Below are 27,965 nucleotides of genomic sequence, written 5' to 3'. Positions count from 1 at the left end.
ACTTTAACATGCTCCCAGTCTGTGGGAAGGACAGCTGTGCACAAAAGCTAAGCACAGCCAAGTGCCACAGAAGTCACTGAGAAAGAGTGCATGAGTCTCTTGGGTGCAGAGGAGGCTTCTGGTCACTTCTGCCAGGGTCCAAGGAGGGGGAATAGTCAGGAAAGGCCTCTTGCCTCCAAGGGTGCCTGTGCTCAGCAACTGTTCTAGAATTAATAAACGAGAGGCTGCCTGAGGGGGCTGAGACATGAGTAGCTCTACCAGGTAGCCACGGGTGCCAGGGTGTTCTAGGCACAGGAGCAGTCAGTGAGGCCTGGAGGCATAGCAAAGCTGCCTGGGAGCAAGAGGTGGGGTGCAGGAGCTCTGGGGGTGGGCAGGCGGGGCCAGGTCATGGGCTAGCCATGTACTTCGGCTAAGAGGTCTGGATCTTCTCCCAAGGGAAAGAGCTTCTGAGGACTAGATAACTATGAGTGGGTGTGTGGAGAGGAGATCAGAGTTTCCTGACTGAGATAGGGAGCTAGACTGGAGGTAGGGGGAAGCTAGACAGGAAAGACACCAGTGAAGAGATCATTGTACACATGGAACAAGAGGAAGGAAGGTAGATAAGTGGCTTAGGGAGGTTAGAAAGGTGGGTTGACAAGATATAGTATGAGTGAGAAGTAAAAGGGTTTGCTCAGATTTCTGCTTAAGATACAGCAGGACTCAGGCACCAGTGGTTCATGTCTATAATCCTAGCTGCTCAGGGGGCTGAGATCTGAGAATCATGATTCAAAGTCAACCCCAGGCGGGAAAGTCCATGAGATTCTTATCTCCAATTAATCACCAAAAAAGCCAAAAGTGGAACTGTGACTTAAGTGGGATTGCTATCCTGTGCAGAAAAGCTCAGGGACTGTGTCCAGGCCTTGCATTCAAGCCCCAGGACTTGCCCAAAGAAACAAAAGAAGATATAGAAGTAGTAGGTTTTAGGGGAGAGACAATGAGTCTAATTTCAGCCATATCGAATTGTCAGAGCCTGTGGGACATGGACAGTAGCCTATATAACCTCCATCAACTCTGACCAAGCCACCACCAACATCATCTAGGTAAAAATGACGGTCACTGTGCATCTGTAGCCCTGAGACAAGTTCCAGGCAAACTTGATCGCTTCCTCTTCTTCCCCTTTGTCTATCAGACATTTTGGAGCAGATATCTGGAGGATCCCTAGCACAGAGAAAAACAGCTGGAACTTGGGGGAGCTGATGACATTTTCCAAGAAGTACATACTGTTGGAGGGGAGCAGAGAGGGTAGTTAGGAACAGAGATGAGCAAGTGAGGAAGGAAGAAAATCAGGACAATATGGGTATCAGAAGAGCCAAAGGAGGAGGGAGCTTTGCATTTTATGTCAAGAGCATCCATAATTTTGTGCACATAGTATGTATGGTCACTTGCCCTTGCAAATTTCTCCATTTAGTATTTCTTAAACAGTTCTAATTGATCAACCATCTATCAGTGGGAAGTCATGAAAGGGTGTTTGAAAAGATTGATTTGTGAATTAGGAGGTTCTTGAGACTGGAGGTAGGGGTTCCTTCTCAGCTGGGGTAAACTCCCTGTCAACAAGGCAGTGCCAGCATCACTTGCCCCAGGTTGAAGTGGCACGTGCAAGTTCTAGAATGTAGGCTCCCTGAGCTGGTGGGGAAATACAGAGACTAAGGCAAGAGGGATGCCTTTACTTCTGATATGAATGCCCTAGACTGGGACATCTGGTCAGATCTGGAAGCCAGAGTTGTGATATTTAAGCCTTGTAGCATTTGCTTTTACTTGCTATTCTTAGGTGATTGTAATGTGTTTGGACTGCGTGGATATTTTAGCTAGACTCTGCACAGAGGAGAAGATAGAGGCTTGAGCAGAGTGTTGTTCCAGGGACAGAGGAACCGGTATGCACACAGAAGGAGATGGTGGTGGCAGAAGCAACAGATGACTCTGGCTAAATTGAGGAGGAAAAGGATTTATTGGGAGGCTATCTGTTTGGGCTCATTAAATGTCCTGGAATCTATAGAACATGACCCACAAAGCAATTAGGATTTGTGGGAAGTTTGATGGCCAGAATCAAAGCCAAGATGATGAAGACACTTCTCTGAGATCATGGCTCTCAGCAGACTTGGATGCTCTGCATTAGGTCATTTCTTCCCAGTTTTTGCTATTGATCCTGTAGAACCAGGCAGTGGAGGCTACAGCTTCCCTCATGGCAGGTGGAATTCTGTCTTCCACTGGGACTCAATGCCAGGTACTTGAGACCAGGTGTGCATGCTAGATGGCCAAGTGACCTTCCCTCTCCTAGAACCTGGATCTCATCATAGTACTCAAGCTAGGATGATGGGGGCAGTGCTGGATATGAAGAGACGGGGCATCTCCTTTGAGCCACTGACAATCTCCACAGCTCCATCATAATCTCTTTGGATATCTTTCCAAATCCTTAGCTTCTAGTTGAACTTGAGAGATTCTTATATGCTCTAGAGATCTGAGTATTTTGTTAAGCAATTGGATTTCTCCTGTGGAATCTGAACTATTCCAGTGGAAAAGTATGGTCATCGCAGCATCTGGCTCCTTCCTGCACATTTAATTTGCCTTGGAAAACTTCTGTGCTGCCTCGTGAGAACAGAGGCCAAGGCTTTTGGCATTCTCTGGCTAAAACAGTTACAACTTGAATTCTGTTCCTCTTCCAAGACTGGGTGAGACTGGCACGGCTATGGGGTGTTTGGGACGTACCACGTTGCTTTTGAGACTATAGGCTGGAACTGGACTTCTGGTTTGATTTGTCCTTGTGGCCACACTGCTCAGATGACTAGAGAGGTGGGTGTCTCTCCAGTTCTGTTTTTTTTTTTTTTTTTTTGGCCAGTCCTGGGGCTTGGACTCAGGGCCTGAGCACCGTCCCTGGCTTCTTTTTGCTCAAGGCTAGCACCCTACCACTTGAGCCACAGCGCCACTTCTGGCCATTTTCTATATATGTGGTGCTGGGGAATTGAACCCAGGGCCTCATGTATAGGAGACAAGCACTCTTGCCACTAGGCCATATCCCCAGCCCCGTCTCTCTAGTTCTGAAGATGCCAATCTAGGTAAGATATTCTGCCTAGCCTCTTGCTGACAGGAGCTAAAGGAGCAAGAGCTTTGTTTGCCTGGGGCTGTCAGCTTCATTTATTACATCTTTGCCCAATTTTACATTACAAAACAGTGATATAAACTCCTTCCCTCCCAACCCCCTGCACTTTTTCTTTGGTGTACTGGGGTTTTGATTCAGAACCTTAAACTTGCTAGGCACAGGCACTCCACTATACCCCTAGCCTTCTTCCCTTTCTCCCCCTTTCTTAGGATCTCATGTTTTTGCCTGGTGCTAGCTTCAGACTATAATCCTCCTACCTGTGGGCTCCCAGCTGGCCTTCTGCTTAGCTTGGGATGACAGGCATTTGCCATCGTACCAAGCTTATTGATGGAGACACTATATCTAGCTTATTGATTGAGATGATGCTAACTTTTTGCTGGGATTAGCCTTGAACTGTCATCCTCCTGAGTAACTGGGTTATAGACATGAGCTACCATGCCCAGCCTCCAGCCCTTTCTTGTTCTCAGATCACCTGGTTTAGCTCTTTGAAGCCAGGGTCCCTTAAATGAAGATGGAGTTACTCAGTTCCAATGACCTTAGGTTAATGAATTAAATTTCCTTCAAAATGCAGGAGAAAAGTACAATTTTGAGCTTACTAGCTCTTGGCTGTGATCTCAGTGGTCTAAGACTTTGCTCCTAGTATCTTTTTTTTTGGCCAGTCCTGGGGCTTGGACTCAGGGTCTGAGCACTGTCCCTGGTTTCTTTTTGCTCAAAGCTAGCACTCTACCACTTGAGCCCCAGTGCCACTTCTGGATTTTTCTTTTTTTTTTTTTTGCCAGTCCTGGGCCTTGGACTCGGCCTGAGCACTGTCTCTGGCTTCTCTTTGCTCAAGGCTAGCACTCTGCCACTTGAGCCACAGCGCCACTTCTGGCCATTTTATATATATGTGGTGCTGGGGAATTGAACCCAGGGCTTCATGTATACCAGTCAGGCACTCTTGCCACTAGGCCATATTCCCAGCCCTGGATTTTTCTAAATATGTGGTGCTAAGGAATCGAACCCAGGGCTTCATGTATGCGAGGAAAACACTCTACCACTAGGCTATATTTCCAGCCCCTGCTCCTGGCATCTTGAGGTGGGGAACCACTGCCCCTACAAAGCTTAGATGTGCCATACACTGGACACCATTCCTGATGCTGAGGCTTTGTGACCAGTGTAGGATCAAGATAGCCCTAGCAGAGAGGAAAGGATGGAACCTTGAACTTGCCTATTTGTGCCTAGGTGAAATAAATTGTGTTAAGAGTAACATTAAAGTGGAAGTGAAATATCAAAGGCCCCAAATTATGTGTCCTATTGAAATACAGCTTTGGTTGTGTTACCCTCTTTACAACCTTTGAGGGCTGCCCACATCCTGCAGGAGAAGCCCCACCTTCTTGCCGATGGTCTCCAAAGCCCTTGTTTGAGCCCTAGTCCCCTCCCCTTGTTTGAGCCCTAGTCCCCTCCTCCCTCCCCTGCCCTCTGGCCCCACCCCCCAGCACAGCCCTTTATGTTCCAGCCAGCTCCTGGCTGCACTTTTACTCTTCTATACACTTGCTCCTTGTTACTTCTGCCTGGAATGCCCTCCTTGCCCTTTTCCCCTTGGCAGACACCTACGGGGCCAACCAGAAGTCACCTGCTTGCGTACAGTCCTCCACCACCTTTGTGTTTCTGCCACTTGCTTTCCTCACTGTAAGATATTGGAGTCAGATGCATGTGTTCCTGGCATCTCACCACCCTGGAACTGTGCCTAGCACACAGCAAGTGGCCCACAATGGGCACTGCCAGTGCAGCCCATGAGACCTGAGGTGGATGGGGATGGGGATGGGGATGCTTGAAGAGCTGGTTTTCTGCACAACAGCTCCCATTCTTCCTTGGTGACTCTTTTCTTTTTTTTTTTTTTTTGCCAGTCCTGAGGCTTGAACTTAGGGCCTGAGCACTGTCCCTGGCTTCTTTTTGCTCAAGGCTAGCACTCTGCCACTTGAGCCACAGCACCACTTCTGGTTTTTTCTGTTTATATGGTGCCGAGGAATGGAACCCAGGACTTCATGCATGCTAGGCGAGCACTTGACCGCTAAGCCACATTCTCAGCCCTCTTGGTGACTCTTTTGAGCCTTTCACCAACTGGAACCCAGAAAGAGTGGGAAGGAGTTTAGGAATACAAAGCCCAGAAACTGACCTTGCTTATTACTTTGAGGACAACTCTGAGGGATCACCCTTACAAGATGCCTGTGGTGAATTGTTCTTTGAAGGTGGCAAAAGCCAGGCACCGGTGGCTCATACCAGTCATCCTGGCTACTCAGGATACAGAATTAGAGAATGGAGGGGCTGGGAATATGGCCTAGTGGCAAGTGTGCTTGTCTCCTACACATGAAGCTCTCGGTTCGATTCCCCAGCACCACATATATGGAAAATGGCCAGAAGTGGCGCTGTGGCTCAGGTGGCAGAGTGCTAGCCTTGAGCAGGAAGAAGCCAGGGACGGTGCTCAGGCCCTGAGTCCAAGGCCCAGGACTGGCCAAAAAAAAAAAAAAAGAATCAGAGAATGGTGGTTTGAAACCAGCCGGGGCAAGAAAATCCATGAGACTCTTTATTTCCAGTTAACCACCAAAAAGCCAGATGTATGAGGTATGGCTCAAATGGTAGAATGCCAAGCTTGAGCAAAAAAAGCTAAGAGACAGCACCTACGCCCTGAGTTCAAGCCCCAGTACTGGTGCACATATGCATGCACATGTGTGTGTGTGTGTATGCACACACAGACACAGTGGCAAAGACTTCCTTTCCCACCTTGAGGAAGAATGAACCACGGCCATGCTCAGAGGACCCCTCAGTTTGCACGCCTAGCACTATCTCCTTATCTGCTGGCTTTGCCCTGGGACTGAAGGGTGGTGGTGGTGGGACAAGTCAGCAAGCCATAGGAGGAGCCATGGGGCTCTTTCAAATGAAAGCCCTGTTCAGTGTGGTCACAAGGCTGTCAGAATGGGCTGCAGGCTCTTCTTGTTGGAGGGTAGAGAGGAGTGGATCCTCTTGATAGAGGCTTTTGGGTACAGTTCAGGCCACAGAACAGAAACACGAGGTTGCAGTGCATGTATAAAATGAGGATTTAGAGCACATGGGGTCTTTTATCACTTGGGGATTGTGCGGTCTCATGAGCAGAGTCTGGCAGGTGGTGTCTTCCTGGCATGTCACAGTGCAATCTGGAGGTCTTGCAGAAGCATCCTGCTACCCACTAGACCTCCTGATCAGCAAGCGTGTCATTTAGCCCTGAAAAGCTCCTTCCCACCATGATAGATCTGCTGGACCTTCTTTCTTAAAAACCCTTTCTTTCTTAAAGCTGAAGTATTCGGATGTGCACAGTCCTGTTAGACTGCTGGAGAGTGTGCCACTTAGATTGTTTGCAAGGTATGTTTACAGAGCATTCTAGAAATGAGATGAGAATCCCATTTAGGAACCCATCAATATATGTTCCTGCTCTTACCTCCTAGAAACTCAGCTCTGGGGCAGCCTGGATGAATGGGGAAATTTTGATGCCTAGAATTTTTGGCTTATTTTAAGAGGGCAGTATGTCAAATTTGCCGTGTGTGTGTGTCTGTGTGTCTGTGTGTCTGTGTGTGTGATTAGCCTTGAACTGTCATCTTTAGAGTAACTGGATTATAGACATGAGCTACCCTGCCCAGACTCCAGCCCAAAGGCCCTATCTCAAAATAACAGTGCAGGTCTAGGAATGTGGCTTAGTGGTAGAGTGCTAGCTTGCATGAAGCCCTTGGTTCCATTCCTGAGTACTACATACACAGAAAAAGCTGGAAGTGGTGCTGTGGCTCAAGTGGTAGAGTGCTAGTTGTGAACACAGAGATGCTCAGGGACAGTGCCCAGGCCCTTAATTCATCAAGCCCCAGGACTGGAAAAAACAAAATAAAACAGAAAATAGATAATCCAGGAAACCAACACAGAACAATATGTATTTTAAAATGTAGAATGTAAAGCTATAAGTACATGTTAACTTCCTTTTGTTTATTAGTGTTACTGTTGGGTATTAACTAGTTCTAAAAAGGAAAAAAGTATATAAATGCAAGATATTTTATAGCAGTTTTTTTTCTTTTGCTCCTATTCTGGGGCTTACACTCAGAATCTTACTGTGTCCCTTAGCTTCTTTATTCAAGGCTAATGTTCTACCACTTGAGCCATACTTTCACTTTCAGCTTCTTGGTGGTTAATTGGACATAACAGCCTCTCAGATTTGTCTGCCCAGGCTGGCTTCAAACTATAGTCCTTAGATCTCAGCTTCCTAAACAGCTAGGATTACAGGCATGAGCTACTGGCACTTGGCTGCCAATATTATTTAAAATAGCAAGAAAACTGTGAGCTACCTGAGTGTTCCATGATGCTGTTATATAATTCATGATACCTGATCTCTGGGAAGTTTTGTACATTATCACATCAACATGAAGATGACGTTAATTCATGGGAAAGTGTTGATGAGTTTTGATGCAAGTAACTAAATCACTAAAGTACATACACTGGATAAGTTCAGAAAAAGTTTTGTGCAGTGGCCATAGTATTAACTTGAATAGTGTTAATACTCGATTTAGATGAAGAGGTTATACATGGAATATTTGTGTTTGAAGTAATTCTAGTATGCAGTGTTTATACATTATATCTTCCCTCCCTCCCTCCCTCCCTCCCTCCCTCCCTCCCTCCCTCCCTCCCTCCCTCCCTCCCTCCTTTCTCTCCTTCCTTTGTTTTTCTTTTGCTTCTTTGTTTGGTGCCAATATTGGGGCTTGGCCTGGGAGCTGTCTCTTAACTTTTTTTTTTTTTTGCCAGTCCTGGGACTTGAACTCAGGGCCTGAGCACTGTTCCTGGCTTCTTGAGCCACAGCGCCACTTCTGGCTTTTTCTATATATGTGGTGCTGAGGAATCGAACCCAGGGCTTCATGTATGGGAGGCAAGCACTCTACCACTAGGCCATATTCTCAGCCCCTGTCTCTTAACTTTTTGTGTTCAAGGCTAGTGCTCTACCACTTGAGCCACCATCCACTTCTGGCTTTTGGGTGGATAATTAGAAATAACAGTTTCACGGACATTTTTTCTCCAAGCTGGCTTTGATCCTTGATCCTCAGATCTCAACTTCTTAATTAGTTAGGATTACAGGCATAAGCCACTGTGTTTGGCTTTTTTTTTTTTTTTTTTAAGACCATGCTTTCACATCAAAGAGACCAGAGAGGGACTCCTAGCCTCCCATCTGTTGCTTCCAGGAAGACAGAACTGGGCTGTCTTATCAGGCACTACTGCATGCTGGGGCTGGAGGAGTCAGATTGGCTTGCCTGCACAGGCTGAGTAACTGACGGTACAACTTCAGGGTTCAGAGTATGGATTCAGCTTCCTGAGCTGGGACATGCAACCTCAGGTAGCCTCAGAGCCCTAGGAAATTGCTCATACTTAGGTTTCCAGGGAACCAGCCAGGGGGGTGAGCATGAAACCCTTGGGGCTCAGCACTGGCCACCCACTCACCTGCAGGCTCCAGCCACAGCAGGAGGGAGTCAGTTCTTCTGCAATTTCCTACAGGCTGAGGGAGGGTATGCTTTGCTGACCTCCCGTAGCCCAGCCTCACCCAGGTGGGGCCCTAGTGAGGTAGTGTCTTGGGTGTGTCTGTTGTTGCACATATTTTAGCATTGAATTTAGACTTGTTTCTTCGGGCTAGTCTCGTGAAGCCCCATGTGTACCCAGCCCACTCCTGTTAAAGGCAGGACAATTTGGCTTTCTTATTTGACTGAAATGGACCTGTGGCTGAGCAGCCAACCTTCTGACATCCTTGTCCTCTCCAAGTATCTCTGAACCTTTTGTGCTTTCTCACTCCCTCCTCCCTCCTGTGTAGGCTACTGTGGGTAGCCTCCCCTCGACCCCCAGTGGCGAACTTTCTAGTCTTGTAGAATGTCTGTGTGGAAAGGCTTTTCTCTTCCTTTGCCTGTGACCACCCTGGGGGCATGATTAGGAATGGGACTCCCCTCCAGGAAAAGCAGACTCCTTGGTGTAGTTCAGAAGCCTAAGAAGGGTGGAGACTAGAGAGCCCCAGGCGAACCTTGAGCAGGCCTAGTGGAGCTTGCAGAAACAGATATCGCTACCACACAACCCCTGAGTGTGTGGACAGAGGCGCCTGTCCAGCAGGGACTCAGGTATCTCAAGCATATATCTGCTGAAGCCAAATCCCAAAACTGTCCAAGATTTCTGTGTGTGTGTGTGTGTGTGTGTGTGTGTGTGTGTGTGCGCGTGTTCTGTGATCAGACTGAAATAGAGCTAAAGAATGTGGGTTTTAGCCAGGTGCTGCTGGCTCATGCCGATAATCCTAGCTACTTAGGAGGCTGAGATCTGAGGGTCAAAGTTCCATGCCAGCACTGGCAGAAAGTCCTTTTGAGACTCTTATCTCCAGTTAATCACAGAAAGAGCTGGAAGTGGTGCTGTGGCTCAAAGTGGCAGAGTGCTAGCCTGGAGAAAAAGAGCTCAGGGACAGTGCCCAGGTCCTGAGTTCAAGTCCCACAATCACCACCAAAAAGAATGTGGGTCCTGGGCCAGTTGGAGGGATACCCGGGCTAGTTTAATATCTTCCAGGAAAGTGTGTGTGCAGTGGGGGTGCGGGCTATCCCAGTCCTTCTCTAAAGTATCATGTGTTTATTCTCAGATGCTCTAGCCCTGTCACCCTACAGCAACATGGAGTTCAGTTCTGGGCATTGCTGGCAACTGAATATTAACTGCCACAAATCTAAGAAACAAGCTTTCTTTTTGAGCTCAGGACCCAGCTTGTCTCAGTTCCCTTATTTGGAGACCACATGTATACCCCAGGGTTGTCAGCAACTCAATGTTTTTGAGGCTTGAAACACATTTCCACAGAAACAATGCTATAAATGGCGGTTGGGTTCCTAGGCTGGCCCACAAAGAGTCCTGTTATCACCTCAGAAGCTGCTGAAATAAGGCATTAGTAAACGTGAGAGTGCAAATACAGCAGTAAGAGCTCAAACCCAGGGCATTAGAGGTTAAATGGTGTAGGTTTATTTGGGTAACTTGTGTTTGTTCTGTGAGAAGTGCATTTCAAAGTCCTCTAGGTAAGGGAAGCACTGAGGCCCCTCTGCCCAGACTGCCCAACTATGCTAAAACGTCCACAGGAGCAACCAGAAGGGAATACTTAAAAGGACAGGACCTGTCCCCATTGGCATTCTTTCTCCTGTGCTCTAGTCAGGGACTTGAGCCTACCTGTGACCTGGTACCCTGGCCTAGGGTATTTTTATGATGAGGAAATCCTGCTCAGTGGCCCTGACGTCATGATCATGATCAGGATCATCATAGTCTTTATTGTTGCTTAAGCCATCTTCCTTCGTCAACTGGGCAGAATAAACATTACGCCCTAACAATTCACACTGTTAAGAATTCCCTTCTGATTGCTTCTAATGTTCCTGTGGAGGATTTAGCATAGTTTGTAAGCTCACCTCTTATGCTTTTATATCATACCATACTCTGAATGGATTTCCTTTTTTTTTTTTCTTTATATCTAGGCACTATGAACATCTTTTATAAAAACCCTTCTGTGCTGGTATTCTAGAATGTTTTCATGGGAGATAGTCTCTCAACTATATGTAACCGGTCAGGGCCTTAGGGCCTTACCTTAAGAGTCTTGCAACAGAATGCCAAACCTCATTCTAGAAAGACTCCAAGTTAATAGCGGCACAGCCATGTATGAGCAGCTGTTCCCCTATATCCCTGGCAACAGCAGCATTCTTGTCTTATTTATTTACTTATTTTCAGGTTCACTGGGGCTGTAATGAAGCCTTAATGGTTTTCTAGTTTGCATATCCTAAATTGCTGCTGAGACCATATTTTTTTCCCTTGATGATTTGCTGTTTGTGTTTCCTCATGTGTCAAACCCTGCTCATCTCCTGCCACTGCAGAGCCTCCTGCTTGCATTTATCTCTAAGAACTACTTTCCTGTTGGGAAACACGGTCCTTCCTCTCTGGATTGGGTGGGGCCTGCCCCTACCCTCACCCCCCAAGCCTTGTATAACTCATTCCCACACCGGTTTCATTCACTACCCCTGACCCTCTGACTGCTGGGGATATAACTGATGGACATTGAAGGCCTGGGCTGGAGGCTGAAGGACCAGAGGTCAAAGGGGGAAACAGGGGCCTCATCTGCGTGGTTCTTAAAGGAGTTCATAAGGCAGTCTCCTTGGAGGGAAGCTGTCCCGTGACAGTCTAGGGACTACCCATTGCCTGTGAGGGAGGCACAGGAGTGCCTCTGGTTCCAGGTTGTAGACTCAAAAGGTCTGCAGGGAACAGACAGAATGAAATGACAGAGACCTGGCACAGTGTGATGATAAATGATCATGACCTGTGACCTAGAAAGGGGTAGGACCAGCAGATAATTAGAATGTGTGAGTCTCAGCCAAGAGCTACTCCCTCAATGCTACTCAGCTCCACCCCCAAGAAGCAAGGAGGCTCCTTGTGGCCAGTGTTAAGTGATTTTTTTTTCCTTTCATGATAAACTAGAATTCCTACCTTGTAGTTAAAAAAAAACAAAACCTGTCGGTAAAATCAATAAAACACAATATATGGGTCAAATAAAATAAACCAGTGAGGGAGAATGGCTTGTCAGGCTCCCATTTGACCCTTCATTTTGTTCAACTTCCTTTTGGTGGAAACACAGACCCCTCTCTGTGACGAAGCAGAGAGGGCTCAGAATCCAGGGTCACATTCAGTCTGTTGAACCTTTTTGAACCTGGGCTTCCTTACCTATAAAATGGGGACAGTGGCTTCCTTGCAGGATGCTAGGCGGACCCAGTGGACTTGCATCATGTCGGGCATGTAGCAGAAACTCGATAGATATGGTAGATAGGATCTGTGTTTGGGTCACCCAGAAACTTAGAACCAGTCCAGAGCTCGTGCCACATGTAAGCTTGCTTTCCTGGGAGTTTTTGGAGGTTCTGGTCATCAGAGTCTTACTTATCCCTAGGAATTGTAGGTCACTTTGAGACCTTTCAGTTCCAAACAACTACTGAGCTCAGATAATGGGGCCTCACAGCTCTTTGGACTTTGCACTGCAGATTCTAGAACTCAGGAGAACAACCCTTAGTAGTAATGATAATAGTATCACGCACCATTAAACCCAAGAAGCCATTGATTATTATGTGCATCATTATTTTATGTATAGTTAAGAGAGAGAAAGTGCTGTTAATTAAACCATACATGCAACCTGGGCATGGTGGGTCAAACCTATAGTCCTAGCTTCTTGGGAGGTTGAAGATTTTTTTGAGTCTAAGAGTTCAAAGTCAGGCTGGGCTACATAGAAAGACACCACCTCACATATACACACAAAACAGAATTTTTTAAAAAGTTATCCATTATAGGAAACATCTTGATTTCACAGATGTTAAAATGGGGGAAATATAGCAGGTGCTGGTGGCTAGCTACTCAGGAGGCTGAGGTCTGAGGATCGTGGTTTGAAGCCAGTATAGGGCAGAAAAGTCAGTGAGACTGTTAGCTCCAATTAACCACCCAAAACCCAGTAGTGGTAGCATGTTAACTTTAGCAAAAAAAAAAAAAAAAAAGCTCAGGGACAGCATCCAGGCCCTGAGTTCAAGTCCAGAGATTGGCACCGAAAAAGAGGGGATGGAGGATGTATATCTTAGAATTAATGAAATAGAACTAGATTAGCAATAACATGAGTAGTGATTGTTACATTTTATCGATTACTTAAAATGTAAATATGTTGTTTTATTCATATAGTACTTGCAAGTGCAAGTATTCACTAAGCTTTTGTGCAGGCCAAGTGGAAGTACCAGGGATTCCAAGATAAGGAAGATCTGGACCAGGCCCTCAGAGGGCTCTGACTCTAGATGGTGGTGCAACGATCTCTGAGATGGCTCAGTAAACACAATACAATAATGTGTGGGCAATGAGGTAGAGATAAACAGAGGGTGCCATGATGTGCTGGGGGAAAAGTGGCTTTTCTATCCTGGCAAGAAAGAGACCAAGAAAGGCTTTGGGCCTGGAGCCAGTGGCTCATGCTTGTAATCCTAGCTACTCAGGAGGCTGAGATCTGAGGGTTGGGATTCAAAGCCAGCCCAGGCAAAAAGCCTGTGAAACATCTCCAATTAACCACCAGAAAACTGGAAGTGGCACTGTGGCTCAAGTGGTAAAATGGTAGCCTTGAGCTGAAGTGCTCAGGGACAGTGCCCAAGCCCCGACTTCAAGCCTCATGACTGACCAAAAAAAAAGGCTTTGTGTGCCTGGAGTTTCTTTAGGAAGTGCTCTGAGGAGGAAGAAAAGCAAGATAGAGCAGGGGAAGCAGCTAAGCAAAGGACACATTGCAGCTGGATCCCATAGGGAGCCCTGAAACATGAATTACCCCTGTCACAGATTCGATGCCACCATAAGGCTTGCTTTGAGAAGGGGCAGCTGTGAGCTCTTGGCAGCCAACACTCACAGTTGCCAGGGGACGCAGCACCAGCTGATAAAGAGACCTGGGAGGGCTCTAACACTATGCCCTCCAGAAGCTTTCACATTCTTGGGGAAATTAAGGAAGATTTCCTGGAAGAGCTACTGTGGTGCTCTGGGATCTGCTGGGAGACCTGGGTGTGGTTTACCTGCAGATCAAGGTGGAGGGAGTGTATGAGGCTTGGGTGCAAGAATGCAGGCCTCTTAGAGAATCTCAGATTGTTTGTGTTGGGCTGGAGCTGGGCAGTAAGGCAGAGTCAGAGGGTGCCAAGAATGTAAGTGCTTAACAGCCCCAGCTTTATATTGTAGCCATGGAAGCTATTGAGTAGAGGGGCGAACACTCTGATGGCAGCGTGGATAGTAAAGCGTGCAAGAGTGGAAGCAAAGAGATCAGTTAGGAGATGAGGAACAATGATAGCCAGCACTGATCAAAGACTTAATGTATGTCAGACATTTTTAAGCTCTTATCATTTTCATTTTGCAGAGGAGCCAACTAAGTGGTTAAATAACTTAACTCAAAATCCAACTAGCACAAGCCAAACACTTAAACTCAGACCTTAGCCTGTACACGCATCCATGAGTATGAGTTTTGGATTCTGCTCCATGACTTAGCAGTATTTGTTTTCATTTGAAAACACTGCTTTAAAGCATGCCTCGTGGCACACATTGGATCTCCGGGGATCCCCATTCTTCCTGGCTCAGTGCCACAAGCTGAAGCCAAGCTCCAGAGAACAGCCAGCAGGGAAGTCTGCTCAGGGTTGCTTCTGCAGGGGGCTTGAGACCGTGCTGAAGTGAGGTCTCTGGAAAGCTGGCAGCTCTTGTTCTGTGATGAAAGGGGTTTTCTGTCCCAAGGTCCTGCTGGCCACCCCTCCCTGGCAGCCACACCTGTTTTGTCCTTCTCCCTACACTCAGCCAGACGTCTCTTCCAGAGTGACAGCAGCAACTGGGGATATCTACAGAAGTTCCTTCTCAGACCTAACAAAGGCACTCAGAAGCTAGCCCAGCTCAAAGGGGAGGGTGTCAGGAAAGGCCATTGGGAAGGCCAAGGGATGCAGACAGCTGTGGGCTGGTGTGGCAGGCCTGGGCCCTGCCCCTGAACAGGTGAAGTAAACTTGAACCGAGAAAGAGGGTCCCTGGGTTCTCAAGGGAGAAAAGGAAAGAGAGTGCAGGAACTTCTCAGTACACAGTGGCTTAACTGAATATGTTTTGAGCTCCCTGTTCCCTCAAAATGGACTTGGCAAACAGGGATGAGGAGGAGGCAGCCATCCAAGGGGTCCCTATTCAATGCAGCAGGACAGCATTATGGGAACATACGGAGGAAGGGACACAAAAGAGCAAGGGTTGGGAAGCACTCCTGGATGATCATTCCAGGCAGGACACCTGGTTCATATTGTAGTCTTTGAGGCCAGCAAGGCCGTTGGCAAGGGCAAAAAGATCTCTGGAACTTGATTCTTGAAAAGGAGAACCTACATTTTGGGAGGAGGAACTATGGAGAAGTAACAGTTATAACTCCTTATTTTTATATAGCATGATGCAGGGGTAAAGCAGGTTTTGCTTTTTTTGTTTGTTTTGTTTTGTTTTTTTTTTTGGTTGTGGAGCTTGAACTCAGGGTCTGGGTGCTCTCCCTGAAGGCTTTCACTCATGGCTAGTGCTCTGCCACACTGAGCCATAGTTCCACTTCCAGTTTTTTGACAGTTCATTGGAGATAAGAGTCTCACAGATTTTCTTGCCCAGGCTGCCTTTGAACCGTTATCTTCAGATCTCAGCCTCCTGAGTAGCTAGGGTTGTAAGTGTGAGCTACCAGCACTCAGTTGATACAGGAGTTTTTAGGCCCAATCTGATCCTGTCAGACCCTAGAAGGTGGGCACTCTTTCGTTATTCATACAACAAACATGGTACAACTGTTATGGGCCCAAAATGATGAAGTTCAAAGAATTACTGACTACTTTGAGATCATGCAGCAGGTTGGTTTCAGAGTCTTGCTTCTCAGTCTTGGTTCTCTGGTCTTTCTATAACTTTCTTTCTTCCCTTGCAAACTGCAGGCAGTGAAATCCTGGGTGTGTGTGTGTGTGTGTGTGTGTGTAACCCTTATTCTGCAAAGGGGAATGGCAATAGGAACACAAGCACTTTAGGGTCACAAGAACATGACTCTGGTGACTTGTCATGCCTTTGGCAGTATTGGGACCCCCTGATTCCTCAAATTTAGGAAAGATTAATTATTCCCTTATACATCCTATATGGCCTTCATGGAAAGATCCTGACAGGAAGAGGATAGGAACAGGAATGCAGGCATGGGGACGCAGGACAAAGCCTCTTTTAAATCATGAGCCATGGCAGCAGGAAGTTAATGGAGATGGGTGGGTAAGTGGTAAGACCCTGGCTTCCTTGGAAGCTTTTTTTTTTTTTTCCCCTCCTTCATAATAGCTTTATTGAGATAGAATTCACAGGGCATAAAATTCACCCTGGGAAGATTTTATGGTTTGGACACTGGCGATGACCACTCCAGGCAGTACCAGACCACTCTGAGCAGTCTAGAGAGTTGACCCAGTCCTAGAAAGCCTCTGGAATACCACACTCCACCTATAGTTGAGCCCAGAGTTTGGAGTCCTGGCCCAGGATGCTTTGCTTCCTGGAGTGTTTCTCAGTAGACACCCCCTTGGGAAGTGGAGCTCTGTCTGTCTCTCTTCCCACCTGTTTGTGAAGAAGTAGGACAGAGAAAATAGTACTCTCGACGTAAAGTCTCACGAACACCACTCGAAACCCCAAGACCTTAAATTGCACCTTCTTATTTGCCCCAGAGGCTTGTAGAAGAGGCCAGAGTTTCTAAATCCAAAACTTTCACAAGTCAGTGATTCTTTTTTCTTTTTTCTTTTTCTTTGTACTGTCATATCTGCAGCAAGACTGACCTCTAGGGCTTTCCCAGAAAGGCCACAGCTTCCTTTCTACCTCCTCATCTGCCCACTGTTGGGAGACAGACTTCTTCTGCCAATTGGAACTATCTTGAGCACTCCCTCCCTCCTTTCTGAGGCAGCCTGCATGCAGTTTAGTTGAGGTAAAGGAATATGGCTGCTTCTCGGGCTCCCTGCACCTGGCTACCTGCTACTACTCCCTGCATTGTTCCTGGGCCAAACTCCACAGCTGGTTTGGGAAGGGAGGAAGTCCTGGCAGAACTGGGCTGAGCAGTACTCTGGAGTGGCTCCCACTTCTTCCCCGGAGGCTGGGCCCTGGCTTTATTGTGGCAGGCTCTTCTAGGAATGTGCTCCCCAGCTGGGTTTTCTGGTTGGTTGGGAATGTCCCTGGCTATTCTGCATTCTCTCTCAGGGGCCCCCTCTAGGCTGGCCCTAGGCTAACTGAAGGGGCTGGGCCCTTCAAGTCAGGATGACGGTAGGTCTGCAGAAGAACCTGGCAGCGATGGGTACTAGAGACCAAGTGGCTGTGGGTTGTTTTCTTCCTGTGGATAAACTGTTAGTAGGAGGGAAGAAAGCAGGCAAACAGAAAAGGCAAAGAGATTTTGGACCCAGCTTCTGCCAGGAGTCCTGACATTCTAGTCTCTACTGGGCCTAAACACTGTAGTCCCTCAGTTGCTCATTTCCTTACTCTGTGAGAGGCTGGAAGAAGAGCAGAGAAAAGAGGTGATAGATGATTGACTCACCCCATGGCCTTGCGCAAACACCCAGTCTCTGCAAACCCATGTTCTCTGTTGCATGAGAAGGGTAAAAATCACACAGCTGTTCAGTAGGGTATGGGGAAGTACTTGGGACATATCAGGATTACTGTATAGTGGATGTTTGATCCAGGAGTAGGAGCTGAGCTTTTCTTTGCAGAACCAGGTTTCCCCAGCTTTTCCATATATATATATGATCACAGAATCGTGGATTTATTTTTTATTTATTTTGTGCTGATCCTGGGGCTTGAACTCAGGGCGCTGTTCCTGAGATCATTTTTCTCAAGGGTACCACTCTTTTGCTTGAGCCACAGCACCACTTCTGGCTTTTTCAGAGTAGTTTATTGAAGAGTTTCATGGGCTTTCCTGCCTGCGCTGGCTTCAAACTGTGATCTTCAGATCTCAGCCTCCTGAGTAGCTAGGATTACAGATGGGAGTCACTAGCACCCAGCAGAATCATGTATCTTAAACTAGAAGGTGTTTCTAGAGGTCATCTAGTCTGGGCCCCTAGCATAATTAGTGCTATTTTGTAGATAAGACTGTTTTAAATGGTCATTACTTGGACATATCTGTCATAACATAGGTCAAATAAGCCCTTTTCTTCTGGATGAGGCTTCTAGGTGGTCACCAGTACTCCAGCCAGCCAACGGAGGAAGAAGACGGATGACAGGAAAAGCTGTGTCTCTTAGGAGCAAGTATAGGTTTTACAGGTTTCTAAGCAGAAGGGCTGTATGTTGTCTGTGTCATTCACTTCCTAGGTGGGGTACAGGCCCAGGCCCTGAAGACTTAGGGTATGCATAAGAATCCTATTCTGCTTTTTTTCCCCCTGAGAAAGCAGGGATGCTCCTAGCTCTTAGGACTGACCACAAGGGAAAGTGGCTACCAGAACACAGTGTATTCTTTGCTGGTTTTTCCTTCAAAGGAAAATCTCTTTCTGACTCATCTTAAAAAGCAACTCCAAAATGCATGGAAGGAAGAACAAAATCTCCTCATTTGACTTTGCCTTGGCCCTGTTAAGACCTCCCTGAGTTGAGCTGCAGAAATTGTTTCCCATCTTTTGCCTCTTAGGCCAAGAGGCCAGAAAAATATTTGGGGCTATTTAGGGAAGGCAGGGAGGGAAATGGGCATGGGATGAAAAGCTTCCCAACTCTGGCCTGAATTGCTAGAATTCAACCCAAGGGCTTTTCATCTCTTACAAGGGCCATGTTGGCTGCTGTAATAGGGACCGGGCTGTTTGTCAGTAACCTTTACAAACTGCAGGGAGACTGGTGGGCCAGAGGCTGTTACTAAAGTGCCTTGGAGAGGGTTGTGCACGATTTCCCGAATCCAAAACTAGAGCCTTCTTTGTAGAAGAGACTTGTGCCTTCCCCAACACACACACACACACACACACACACACACACACTTTCCTGGCAGGCTCCATGGGTTTCCAAACATTTCGTCACCATCTCCTCCTGACCTTGGTGTGCGAGGAACAAATCGCTTGGCCTGTTGGTTCTAAGCAAAGCCATTGGGGGCGCCCGGCCTGGGCTGAGGGAGGGTGACAACCGAGTCCCGGGAGTGGAGGTGAGTGAGGTCTGCTGGAAATCCCCAGCCTGGGCAGCCACCCGAGGAGGTTGGAAGACGCCTCCCTCGGCCTTATTTGGTCGCAGGAAGTGGGCGGCGCCAGGCCTGCAGGCGGGGAGGCCGCCCGAGACAGTTGTGCTGATGAAGTGGTAGAGCTGGTTCCTGCTCGCCGCCGAGCCGAGCCGAGCCGAGCCGCGCGCGCCGGCCAGCCGCTGGGCGCTCGGCGCTCCCAGCCTCGCTCGAGTTGTGCAATCCTTTGTAGCACGCCTGAGTCCTCCTCCTTCGCTGTTGCCTCTCGCCCCCCTCCCTCCCTCTCTCTCTCTCTCTCTCTTTCAAGCTGTGAGCTCAACCGATGAGTCAGAGCCGTGCAATCCTGACACTGCATCGCTGGACTGGGGGTGACACGGAGGGAGGGAGAGCGCTCTCGAGACGGGCCGTACGGACACTGGGCGCGCCAAGGCTTCAGGGTGACAGCCCGCCTGTCCCGCCTGGGCCCTGCCAGCAAACTTCCTTGCCTTGGGAGGCGCGGGTTGGCGGAAGCCCCTTAAAACGCCGTGGGGAAAGCGACGACGACGACTGTTTGTTTTTAAAATCGGAGAGTGCGTGCAAGCGACTGGAGTCCCAGAGGCGGCTGGAAGCCACGGCTGGCGGCGGAAGAGGGGGGGGGAACAGCCGAGGCCCTTGCTCAGGCTGGAGCGGGGTAAGTGGGGCTGCCCGGGCGTCCGGCCGAGGCCTTGCACGCGGCGGAGGTGGCGGTGGGGACCTCGGGCGGCGGCGCGCCCTCGGTGGCCGCTCACCCCGCGGGCTGCAGTTCTGCAGGCTTGGCCTCTAATTAGGGGGGTACCGGGCCGGGGTGGTGGGGGGGGGAAGCGCCGTGCGCGCGCGCGCGCCAACTTCTGCGGCCTGGGCGGCGGCGGCGGCGGCGGGGGCGGCTGCGAGGGGACACGCGGGGGCCGATGTGCGGGGGGCCCGCCGCAGCCCGCCCCCGCGCCGCCCGCACCCCGCGCTAGCGGGCGGCGCGTGCAGCCCAACCCCGGCGCGGTCGTGCAGCTACGCAGCTCCTGCGGCCCCCGCCCACCCAGGCGCGGTCCCCAGCCTCCCCCGGCCGCCGCCGCTGCGCCCTCCTCCACCGCAGCGAAACGTGGTGGCCGCGGGGACCCGCGGGTGTGATGGAGCCCAGGCCCCAGGAGGAGAGACGGGGGGGGGGGGGAAGGGGAGGAAGTCGCGAGCTGTGAGAACTTGGCCTCGGGATCCCCCAAAGTGGGCTTGAACGCTGTTGTTGATGCTAGGGGTACTTTTAGGGGACAGAGGTGCAGCGAGGGCAGGGAACTGGGGCAAGTGCAATGGAGGCCTAGGCTGGAGCGGCGAGCGCGGGCGGGCGCAGAGCCGCCGTACCCGCGCGTCCGGGTGTTGCGGGCGCACCCCAGACCTGTCACCCGTCTCGCCCGCCCCCGCACTCCCCGGCCCTCGGCGGCCCTGCGAAGCCCTCGCAGCTCCCAGCCGGGGATCCGGGACTCTGGAGCCTTGGTCTTTCCAACCTCCATGTAGGGCAGACTCGGTGGAGTGAACCCCGACTCCCGACCCTGCACATGCATATCGACTGGAGCATGTGCACTGTTGGGGGTGGGGTGGGGAGAGCTACCACCCAGGCCCCCGGGGAACGGAGTCCCCGGGAAGCCAGAACCTCATGCGCCCTGGAGTTTTCAGGCTTGGGCTGCAGGGCAGACCTGAAGAGGTGCTTGTCACCTAAAAGGAGGCCACTGAGCCTTCCTCCGGCCTGAGCTGCTGGACAGATGAAAGGGGAACTTTCTTGCCCCATTTAAAACTTTGTTGACCACAACTTTGGTGGCTACTTCCTGCTTGCACCGACCCTCGGGTGGATGGTGTGCCATGCTGTGGAAGCCCACGTGGAGGGATGAGGGAGGGCAGGTTGAGCCTTGGCTGGTCCTAAAGGCCACGGTGGCATGAGTTTGCAGGGGATTCTGGTTGTCATCTGTGGCTGAGCAGGGCAGACATGTCTCACTTCCTCCAGCCATGGGAACCTGGCCTCAGGTTTAGGTTGGCGCGTCCCTGTAGTTTTAGGACTGAGGAGATCTGGTGAAAAGTAGAGAGGAGAATTGTGGCGCCACGGAGAAACCACTTCAATCTGAGGGCTTCAGATGGGGGGGGGCAGGGGGGGAACCATTAGTCGTGCTCCAGAGTCCAGGACTCTGGAGCACAAGTCCCTGTAACATAAGAGAAATGCACCCTTCCACAGGTGTTAGATGACCTCAGAACCAAAAGGAAAGGTCAAACTTTCCCAGGCTGAGAACTTCTGGGTCCTCTCCTGCCTGCCCCTCTGTGTAGTGAATAAGAGTGTAAACATTCAATTATGGTGATAAACCATCTCATTGCATGGCCCTGGTCCAGTCTCCACTGTAATTGGATTGGCCTCTGGCTGGTTTCTCTGGTCTATGAAGCTCGTAGGGGACAAAGGGGTGAAGAACCTGAAGAATCCCCCTACCCCACCTCAGGTCTTCCAGCTTGCTCCCCAACAATCTGCTCCAAGTACCTGAGCAGAAACCTCACTCCTTGTGACTTTGTCAGCCCCTCACCCCACTCCAGGGAAGGATGCCCTTGGAGTGCCCAAGAGGATGGAAGTTTAACTTTTAAACATGGGACTTAAAAATAGCCCTGGTGTTTGACCCTGTGGGCTGCTACTTCTAATAAAGAAAAGCCGACCCCTTAAAAAGAAAAAAAGGCAGCATACAATTATGTATATAACAGAGGGTCTCTTGTGGCTTCAAAACTCAGGGTAAAGCTGTTCATTGGAGCCAAGACCAGGGGAAGAAGAGAGTGGAAGAAGAGAGGGAGGATTAGGGTGGGGTAGGGGTGGGGGGGATAGTGTTCTAAAAGGGAAATGACTGCATCTTGGATTCTTTGGTTTTGGGAGGGCCTTTCTTGCAGTTGGGACTCCCAACTGCACTTGGTAGGGTGGAGCTGGTCACCGGTGGCTGAAAGAACCCTCCTTATTCTTCTAGTCCTGGTTCCAATGCCATCAAGAAGTGTGATAGTTAAAAACAGAGGCTCAGGTCTGGATTCTTTGTTTCCTTTGTAGAGTTGCTGTATGGATTCTGAATTAGTGTACATAAAACATAGCTTCTGCGCTAGCTTAAGCTGTGTTGCTCCCACAATGCCTAGGATCCAGTAAGTGTTTAGCATATGCTAGTTGAATGAGTGAAAAATTTCCATTAAAAAAAAAATAGGGACTTGCCTACCATGGTGGTGCACCCCTCTAGTCCCAGCTCCGTAGACTGAGAGGATCACTTAAGCTCACCAGCTTGAGGCTATACTGGCTCCATGGTGAGACTGACAAAAGAGAAAAAAATGAAAAGAAAAAAGATCTGGCATGTAGAGGCCCCAGTGAGCTCCTACTGCTAGGGTGTCCTTAATGCTGCACCATCTGGACCATCTGGTGTTGGTGAATCCAGTTCCCTAGCACTGTCCTGCAGCTGGCCTTCTGGAGCCAGTGTCCCGGTCATCCTGACCCCAAGGGGACCTCACAGTGAAAGAGTTGTGCAGCCTCCTGCCTCTGGATCTGCTAAGCTGGACATTTCCTGTGACCAGGCCCTGTTGGCACCCTTCCTGTGTGTGTGCACATGTACCAGTGCAGGGGCAGCTGTGGGGCACCGTTCTTCCCTGAGTCACTGCAGATTACAGGAAATGCAGCCAGTGGTCACATTCAGCTGGAGGGATTGCTTCTTCTACACCTTAGAACTCTGTGTGGGGCTAAAGAAAATTGCACCCATCCAGGAACTAGGTGGAGTGTGCTGAAGTTCCTAGTTCTTACTAAGGGATCTACATTTGCATTCAAAGCAACATTCAGGTTACTGTGAGGCTCTGAGCTCATTTTATGAATCAGAAGCATTACGGCATAACTTTGGTGTTGGAAACTGCTCTTTGGAATCCAGATCACCCTCCCTTCCTCCACCCCCAGCACACACACAGTTGCACGCACACACACATATATGGGTTCACACAGTCACACACTTGGGAGTGGTAACAGTTACTAGGGGCATTGGTTCAGATTCCAGAGCCATCAAGCAAAACTTGTCCACACCCACTTCTGCCCCCACACTCAAAGCACCATTCCTGGATGGTGTATGCAACGTCACCCCGGCGGTGACTCTGAAGGAAGCCTGGCCTGTGCATGCATGGGAATAAGGTCTGGGCAGATCCCAAGCTCATACTCCAGCTTCTCTATTCACAATGTGGCTTTGGAGCTTGCTTAACTTCCTGAGCCTCAGTTTCCTTCTCTGTAAAACGGGGAGGATAATAGTTCTTTGTACAGTTACAATGCAAGTTAAACAAGATTTTGCATGCAAAATGACTGACACATTGTAGATTTTCAAAAAATGGTAGCTGTCATCTCACTGGTCCAGGTTCAGCTTCCTGTTTGCCTTTTGTTCCTACTGGGGAGGAAATAAAAGGGGTCTTGCTTGCAGTAGGGAAGCAATGTCCTAGGCCCCTGGGATTTGTGCAAATGAAGCTCATTTTTCTAACTACTTAGTCTCTGGACACAACGCATCTACTTCCTGCTAGATGAGTCCAGGCTCTGGGGCCTTTGTATGGGTTTCTGTCTCAGAAGACCTGGTTGAGCGTTCAACTTCCCAGAGATCTGATTGAGCTCTGGGAAATCTATCCTCCCAGGCCTCAGGCTGAACTGCTCATGTGGGTGGGAGGCACTTTCTCCACCTAGGAAAAAAATCTTCTTTTTGCTTGGTCTGCAGTCTGTCACTCTGTTCTGGGTGGAGGTTAGGGTGCAGTGTCCCACCCAAGACCACATTGGCATTTCTCCAATTAAACGAGGAGCTGGGGTGAGGGGAGTATCAAGATATTACGTAGAAGAAAGTTGCCACATGTCAGAAAAGAGCTGAGGTTTTGCTGAGTAGGGGTGAGGGTCTCCCTGGGGGAGGAGATTGCTGGCTGTGGTTTGTAGGGGCTCTGGGCTGAGGCTTCCCTGAAAGCCACCATTGCTCTTGATCTTCCTGGAATAGAGCCTATAGCTGAGCTGTGGCCAGCCTGGAAGGTGCTCCCAGTCCCCTCTGCTGTTCTCATCTTGCCAGCTGTAAGGAGCTCATGGTGAGAGTGTTTTTTCCAGGCACTGTTTCTTCCTCCAAAGGACTCCAAAGGCAGAGGAGAGGAGCAGCTAGGGTGAGGTTTCCCTTCCATGTGTGGAGAGAGAGAAGCACTCCTGGTCTTGCAGTTATAAAGGGCTTTCCTCAGGCCATGCACCTTTGGTGACTGGGGTCCAGAGAAGAACGAATATGGTGGGAGATTTGGGTCCTCAGCCTTCCCTAATAGATGAGCAGGTAGAGGTCCCAATTCAATTCCACTCTTGCTAGAACTCGTCAGTGCTTTCTGGAAGGTAAGAATCCTGGAGGTAGGAAAGGGGCCAAAGTGATAACTGGAAACTTCAAGCAGGAGGGCTGACCCTTCAAACTCCTCTTCCCAGCTTCTTGGAGCTTCTGGAACAAGCACCTGGCTTCTTACCTGACTCTGCTGTTTGACATCCCAGCTGGCCTTAGGTCACTTAGCTTTGGGCTCCCCAGCTCTGGGGAGTCAGTCTAGCACTGACAAACACTCTGGGACATTTAGTCCTCAAGTCCTTCACTTTCATACAGCAAAGCCAAGAATGGCTTGGTGGCTCCGCTTTCCCCCGGGAGGGTGGGAAGAGTGGCTGGGCCTGCCTCTGGCCCTGCTTGCTTTTTTGCACCTCCCCATTTGGAAGTTGGGAGGGCTGCTGCCGTGCAGGAAGAGCCCACAGGAATACTGTCTCGGCTCCTGGGTGTGGCTCAGCCCTCCACTGGCTCCGTGGTTATTTATTTGTTTGTGTGCATGAGCCCTGTGGTTGGGAGGCTGGCTGGATCGGAGTGAAAGCAGAAGTACCCACACTCTGTGTCAGCTATGCAGTGTGCAGATAGGGCCTGGCAGAGACAGGAGAGGAAAAAAGGGGACAGAGGCCCCTCTGCATGGTGACTGCTGGTGCTCTTTCTGTCCCTGCCACAGGCCTGCACACTCGAGCATAAACAGCTCTTCCATGTTGCTAGCAGCTGCCTTTCCTTGCTGGCTCTGGGAAGAAGAGGTGCCAAAAATAACCAGACAGTGCACTTCCACTTGTGGGACATTCACTGTGGTGGCCTCTGGACAGGCTTGCTTCCTTGCTTGTTGCAGGCCCGGTGTGTGCTGTCCCTGTTCCTACTTCCTGCGGCCACTCTTCCCCACCCTCCTTCAGGCAATGACGCCGTCCCTTTTATTGCTCTTCTAGTGGCTCATCCTGTGGGCCTGGAAGCTCTGCCAGTATTATCTGGGAAATACTCCTGAGCCCACGGTGTCCTCACAGGCCCTGCCGTGACATGGCTGTGTCCAGAGGAGGCCTGGGCTGTGTGTGCTTTGGAATTTTTGCCAGCCCTCTCTCCTGGGTCTTAGATGCCCTGTGTACCCACAGAGCCCAACACTGTTGCTAGGATTTTTTGTCTTCTTGTTCTACTCGGCCTGGCCAGCCCTGCTCTCAGCCATGTGTGGAGCAAGAAGAGACGGAACATTTCTCCCACAGAGTTAGACTGCTACTAACATACTTGAGCTTCCACTGCCTGGCAAAGGGGTTAGGAAATCCCATTTGCCGAGTATTTACTTAGTGCCAAGCACTACTACTATGTATTTTGTTATTTAATCTTAGAATAACTGTGAGACAAAACTATTATGCCCATTTACCAGTAAGAAACCTGAGGCACAGAGACTGGTGATGAGGGAGAAAGGCATGTGCCCTGACACTCTACTCCCAGCTGTTCTCATATGTGAAGAGAACAGTGCTTGGGATGCTGTGCTTGGTGGTAGGAATTTGAGCACCATTAGGCTGGTAGAGGAGAGCTATGAGGCCCGGAAGGGTGGGGAGGGCCCCTCTGTGCCTCCTTCTCTAAACAAAGTTGGGCAGCCAGAAGCCCAACCTTGAGCCTTGAAGCCCTGTTTTAGAGGGCTCAGTGATGGACCTGGGGATTGGCATGCGTGTGAGTCAGTCCTGCATGGGAGCAGTGCAGAAGCTTGGTTTAGGCCTTCCAGGGACCTCCTAATGGTCTTCTCCCTGCCCCTGCTGCTCTCCCAATACACCATGGTCTCTGCCGTTCTGAGAACCATAATCTGGGAGTTGGTGGGATTTGGGAGTCTCCCTGGCTGCAGGATTTGATCCTGGGGCTTATTCCTGTTGCTGTGGCCCAGATCCCAGACAGCCTGGTTGGTGTGTTCTTGGGACTTAATGTTGAATGCTCTAGTGTGTTATGCCAAGGGCTTCTGGGTGTATTTCAGGAACAATAAAGAATAAATCAACATAGGAGAAAAGGCCCTATAGCAGCTGCTCAGAGACTGGAGAAATGCAAGGAATGTGTAAACATTTGGCAGAGGTCCTGCATCTTCACGGGCCTGAGAGTGAGCCTGGCGCAGATGATGGCCCAGCCTGGAAGACAGGCATTCACTCTGCAGTCCCTCTGGGATGCTCCCGTTAGCCTTTCTGGGAACCTCCCTCTTCAGGAAGCAGGTTTTTGGGTGTCCTGGTCACTAGCAGCATTTGGGAGCCATATCAGCTTTATTCTTACCCCCCAAGCCAGCAGACACCAACCCCACCCCTCTACCCTCCACTCCTGGCTACTGGGTGCATGTTGGGCTCTTTCTACAGGTGGTCAGGCATTTACTTGGGATCCTTTACTCCATACATCAGAGCCCCCTATTCCACTGCCTGTTGGAGGGAGGAGACCTGGCTTGTAAAGGGCTTCCAAGTGCCAGGACATCCATCGCAGACCCCTGAACACAGCTCCACCAAGCCATCTATTTGTCCTTGGGCTCAAGTGACCATGGGGTCATGATTACTTTCCCTCTAGGATATTAGTGCCATTAGCCATGAAATGGGGATTTTAGGATTTTAGTGTGGTCTTCAGACCCTAGTCTCCTCTCCCCTATTCAGGATGTGCCGTGGCCAGTTTTGATTTAGAAATTTAAGTTGTTGGGCCAAGTAGTCTGCGAGAGTCTCAGGCTAAGATGTGGGTGGTGGGCTTAGGCCTCATGGGGGTTGGGGACATTTGACAGTCATTGGAGAGGCTTTGTTATGTTTATTTATTTACTTATTTATTATTAAATTTTATTGACAAGGTGATGTACAGAGGGGGTACAGTTACATGATGAGGTAGTGAGTGCATTTCTTGTCATATTTGTAACACCCTCCCTCATTTTTCTTTTCCTTTCCTAGTTCAGGTAAGCATATAGACAATATCCAGTGTACCAAAAAGAGGCTTTGTTTTTAAAGAGTTGCTAGCCAACTATGTGCACAGGGTCGAGGGTGTGGGAGACGAGTGGCTTTCTCTTGGGGAGAAGATGCAACACCTTCCACAGGTTGGTCCTGGGCTGGGAATCACCTGTAGCTTCTGTAGTTACTCACATGGCGGGCTTCTCCTAGCCTTCTTCCCCAACCAGGCACAGTTCTAGAATATCACAGTGATTTGCAGGCCAGCTGAAGCCGCTCTGATTCCAGGAGAAGGTGTGAGCAGCCTGGAGGCTTCTGTTCTGATGCTGACAGCCAGGTGTGGCATCCAAGCAGGAAGCTTGGGGAAGTTTGTGGAAAGACCTTTGGCAGGCCTTTGCTGCAGTCCTGGCCTTGCTTCTGTACTGTGACCTTAGGCAAGTGATTTGACCTATTGGATTGTTTCGGATTCCTTGTTGGGAAAGAGAATAAAATAGTTGCCTTGTGAGGGTTAAACAGGATTAACCGTGTATAGAGTTCTGTGAACCATACCTACGTGGTAGCACCCTCAAGAGAAGTTAGAGGTCCTGCGAAGGCCTATTTGTGTGATGAAGGATTAACCTTGGCTCCAAGCATTGCAAATGTTTTGCAAAGAGGTGGGGCTTGCCTGACTTGAGGCATTGTTTATTGGAGTCCTGGATTCTGAGGCCCTCCTGGCTATATATCCTAAGGCAAGTTTCTTTCCCTCTCTGACTGAGTGAACATCCACTTCCCTTGTAATTTGGAATCATTTGACCCCTGCTTTGCCAGTTGGCCCTGGAAATCCATCCAAGCCATCTTCTTCATATGGGGGGAGGCCTTGATTCCAGACAGATACGACTGAC

The 27,965-nt window shown here is 49.5% G+C and overlaps 1 protein-coding gene across 3 annotated transcripts in view; it reads left to right on the top strand.

The window, feature by feature from the left end:
- Mideas (mitotic deacetylase associated SANT domain protein) overlaps positions 1-27,965 on the top strand; it is a 74,912-nt gene that overhangs the window by 11,072 nt on the left and 35,875 nt on the right. Inside the window, exon 1 of one of the 3 annotated variants that reach the window (XM_048362979.1) lies at positions 18,640-18,815. The exons of 1 other annotated variant lie outside the window; for it this stretch is intronic. The gene's annotated coding sequence lies outside the window, so the exon portion shown is untranslated. Of the gene's footprint in view, positions 1-18,639; positions 18,816-19,468; positions 19,516-27,965 lie in introns of those variants that run through there. One more of the 3 variants, XM_048362977.1, reaches the window with a different exon arrangement.

Source organism: Perognathus longimembris, chromosome 14, assembly GCF_023159225.1.
Source record: "Perognathus longimembris pacificus isolate PPM17 chromosome 14, ASM2315922v1, whole genome shotgun sequence".
Lineage (NCBI taxonomy): Eukaryota > Metazoa > Chordata > Mammalia > Rodentia > Heteromyidae > Perognathus > Perognathus longimembris.
The sequence above is the reverse complement of the archived record's forward strand: the minus strand, read 5'-3'. Positions and strand labels throughout refer to the sequence as shown.